Source organism: Coregonus lavaretus (assembly GCF_964263955.1).
Source record: "Coregonus lavaretus genome assembly, contig: HAP1_SCAFFOLD_3991, whole genome shotgun sequence".
NCBI classification, from domain to species: Eukaryota; Metazoa; Chordata; class Actinopteri; order Salmoniformes; family Salmonidae; genus Coregonus; species Coregonus lavaretus.
The window spans coordinates 838-5,000 of NW_028163005.1; positions in this window are offsets into that span (position 1 = coordinate 838).

Below are 4,163 nucleotides of genomic sequence, written 5' to 3' on the forward strand. Positions count from 1 at the left end.
TCAACCTTGTTGTGGTTAGCTGTCTCAACCTTGTGTGGTTAGCTGTCTCAACCTTGTTGTGGTTAGCTGTCTCAACCTTGTTGTGGTTAGCTGTCTCAACCTTGTTGTGGTTAGCTGTCTCAACCTTGTGTGGTTAGCTGTCTCAACCTTGTTGTGGTTAGCTGTCTCAACCTTGTTGTGGTTAGCTGTCTCAACCTTGTGTGGTTAGCTGTCTCAACCTTGTGTGGTTAGCTGTCTCAACCTTGTGTGGTTAGCTGTCTCAACCTTGTGTGGTTAGCTGTCTCAACCTTGTTGTGGTTAGCTGTCTCAACCTTGTTGTGGTTAGCTGTCTCAACCTTGTTGTGGTTAGCTGTCTCAACCTTGTTGTGGTTAGCTGTCTCAACCTTGTTGTGGTTAGCTGTCTCAACCTTGTTGTGGTTAGCTGTCTCACCTTGTTGTGGTTAGCTGTCTCAACCTTGTTGTGGTTAGCTGTCTCAACCTTGTTTGGTTAGCTGTCTCAACCTTGTTGTGGTTAGCTGTCTCAACCTTGTTGTGGTTAGCTGTCTCAACCTTGTTGTGGTTAGCTGTCTCAACCTTGTTGTGGTTAGCTGTCTCAACCTTGTTGTGGTTAGCTGTCTCAACCTTGTTGTGGTTAGCTGTCTCAACCTTGTGTGGTTAGCTGTCTCAACCTTGTGTGGTTAGCTGTCTCAACCTTGTTGTGGTTAGCTGTCTCAACCTTGTTGTGGTTAGCTGTCTCAACCTTGTGTGGTTAGCTGTCTCAACCTTGTATGGTTAGCTGTCTCAACCTTGTTGTGGTTAGCTGTCTCAACCTTGTTGTGGTTAGCTGTCTCAACCTTGTGTGGTTAGCTGTCTCAACCTTGTATGGTTAGCTGTCTCAACCTTGTTGTGGTTAGCTGTCTCAACCTTGTGTGGTTAGCTGTCTCAACCTTGTATGGTTAGCTGTCTCAACCTTGTTGTGGTTAGCTGTCTCAACCTTGTGTGGTTAGCTGTCTCAACCTTGTTGTGGTTAGCTGTCTCAACCTTGTGTGTTGTGGTTAGCTGTCTCAACCTTGTTTGGTTAGCTGTATCAACCTTGTTGTGGTTAGCTGTCTCAACCTTGTGTGTTGTGGGTAGCTGTCTCAACCTTGTTGTGGTTAGCTGTCTCAACCTTGTGTGGTTAGCTGTCTCAACCTTGTGTGGTTAGCTGTCTCAACCTTGTTGTGGTTAGCTGTCTCAACCTTGTGTGGTTAGCTGTCTCAACCTTGTGTGGTTAGCTGTCTCAACCTTGTGTGGTTAGCTGTCTCAACCTTGTTGTGGTTAGCTGTCTCAACCTTGTTGTGGTTAGCTGTCTCAACCTTGTGTGGTTAGCTGTCTCAACCTTGTGTGGTTAGCTGTCTCAACCTTGTTGTGGTTAGCTGTCTCAACCTTGTGTGGTTAGCTGTCTCAACCTTGTTGTGGTTAGCTGTCTCAACCTTGTTGTGGTTAGCTGTCTCAACCTTGTTGTGGTTAGCTGTCTCAACCTTGTTGTGGTTAGCTGTCTCAACCTTGTGTGGTTAGCTGTCTCAACCTTGTGTGGTTAGCTGTCTCAACCTTGTATGGTTAGCTGTCTCAACCTTGTTGTGGTTAGCTGTCTCAACCTTGTGTGGTTAGCTGTCTCAACCTTGTTTGGTTAGCTGTCTCAACCTTGTTTGGTTAGCTGTCTCAACCTTGTATGGTTAGCTGTCTCAACCTTGTTGTGGTTAGCTGTCTCAACCTTGTTGTGGTTAGCTGTCTCAACCTTGTGTGGTTAGCTGTCTCAACCTTGTATGGTTAGCTGTCTCAACCTTGTTGTGGTTAGCTGTCTCAACCTTGTTGTGGTTAGCTGTCTCAACCTTGTGTGGTTAGCTGTCTCAACCTTGTGTGGTTAGCTGTCTCAACCTTGTTGTGGTTAGCTGTCTCAACCTTGTGTGGTTAGCTGTCTCAACCTTGTTGTGGTTAGCTGTCTCAACCTTGTTGTGGTTAGCTGTCTCAACCTTGTGTGGTTAGCTGTCTCAACCTTGTGTGGTTAGCTGTCTCAACCTTGTTGTGGTTAGCTGTCTCAACCTTGTTGTGGTTAGCTGTCTCAACCTTGTTGTGGTTAGCTGTCTCAACCTTGTTGTGGTTAGCTGTCTCAACCTTGTTGTGGTTAGCTGTCTCAACCTTGTTGTGGTTAGCTGTCTCAACCTTGTGTGGTTAGCTGTCTCAACCTTGTGTGGTTAGCTGTCTCAACCTTGTGTGGTTAGCTGTCTCAACCTTGTTGTGGTTAGCTGTCTCAACCTTGTGTGGTTAGCTGTCTCAACCTTGTATGGTTAGCTGTCTCAACCTTGTGTGGTTAGCTGTCTCAACCTTGTTGTGGTTAGCTGTCTCAACCTTGTTGTGGTTAGCTGTCTCAACCTTGTTGTGGTTAGCTGTCTCAACCTTGTGTGGTTAGCTGTCTCAACCTTGTGTGGTTAGCTGTCTCAACCTTGTATGGTTAGCTGTCTCAACCTTGTTGTGGTTAGCTGTCTCAACCTTGTGTGTTGTGGTTAGCTGTCTCAACCTTGTGTGGTTAGCTGTCTCAACCTTGTGTGGTTAGCTGTCTCAACCTTGTGTGGTTAGCTGTCTCAACCTTGTTGTGGTTAGCTGTCTCAACCTTGTGTGGTTAGCTGTCTCAACCTTGTGTGTTGTGGTTAGCTGTCTCAACCTTGTGTGGTTAGCTGTCTCAACCTTGTTGTGGTTAGCTGTCTCAACCTTGTGTGGTTAGCTGTCTCAACCTTGTGTGTTGTGGTTAGCTGTCTCAACCTTGTGTGTTGTGGTTAGCTGTCTCAACCTTGTGTGGTTAGCTGTCTCAACCTTGTTGTGGTTAGCTGTCTCAACCTTGTTGTGGTTAGCTGTCTCAACCTTGTGTGGTTAGCTGTCTCAACCTTGTGTGGGTAGCTGTCTCAACCTTGTTGTGGTTAGCTGTCTCAACCTTGTGTGGTTAGCTGTCTCAACCTTGTGTGGTTAGCTGTCTCAACCTTGTGTGGTTAGCTGTCTCAACCTTGTGTGGTTAGCTGTCTCAACCTTGTGTGGTTAGCTGTCTCAACCTTGTATGGTTAGCTGTCTCAACCTTGTGTGGTTAGCTGTCTCAACCTTGTGTGTTGTGGTTAGCTGTCTCAACCTTGTTGTGGTTAGCTGTCTCAACCTTGTGTGGTTAGCTGTCTCAACCTTGTGTGGTTAGCTGTCTCAACCTTGTGTGGTTAGCTGTCTCAACCTTGTTGTGGTTAGCTGTCTCAACCTTGTTGTGGTTAGCTGTCTCAACCTTGTGTGGTTAGCTGTCTCAACCTTGTGTGTTGTGGTTAGCTGTCTCAACCTTGTGTGGTTAGCTGTCTCAACCTTGTGTGGTTAGCTGTCTCAACCTTGTATGGTTAGCTGTCTCAACCTTGTTGTGGTTAGCTGTCTCAACCTTGTTGTGGTTAGCTGTCTCAACCTTGTGTGGTTAGCTGTCTCAACCTTGTGTGTTGTGGTTAGCTGTCTCAACCTTGTTGTGGTTAGCTGTCTCAACCTTGTTGTGGTTAGCTGTCTCAACCTTGTTGTGGTTAGCTGTCTCAACCTTGTGTGGGTAGCTGTCTCAACCTTGTTGTGGTTAGCTGTCTCAACCTTGTGTGGTTAGCTGTCTCAACCTTGTGTGGTTAGCTGTCTCAACCTTGTGTGGTTAGCTGTCTCAACCTTGTGTGGTTAGCTGTCTCAACCTTGTTTGGTTAGCTGTCTCAACCTTGTGTGGGTAGCTGTCTCAACCTTGTTTGGTTAGCTGTCTTAACCTTGTGTGGGTAGCTGATTATAAGTCTATCTAGCATTCTGACTGCCTGGTTGACAATACTACAGGCCTTAATGGTTAGCTGATTATAAGTCTATCTAGCATTCTGACTGCCTGGTTGACAATACTACAGGCCTTAATGGTTAGCTGATTATAAGTCTATCTAGCGTTCTGACTGCCTGGTTGACAATACTACAGGCCTTAATGGTTAGCTGATTATAAGTCTATCTAGCGTTCTGACTGCCTGGTTGACAATACTACAGGCCTTAATGGTTAGCTGATTATAAGTCTATCTAGCATTCTGACTGCCTGGTTGACAATACTACAGGCCTTAATGGTTAGCTGATTATAAGTCTATCTAGCGTTCTGACTGCCTGGTTGACAATACTAC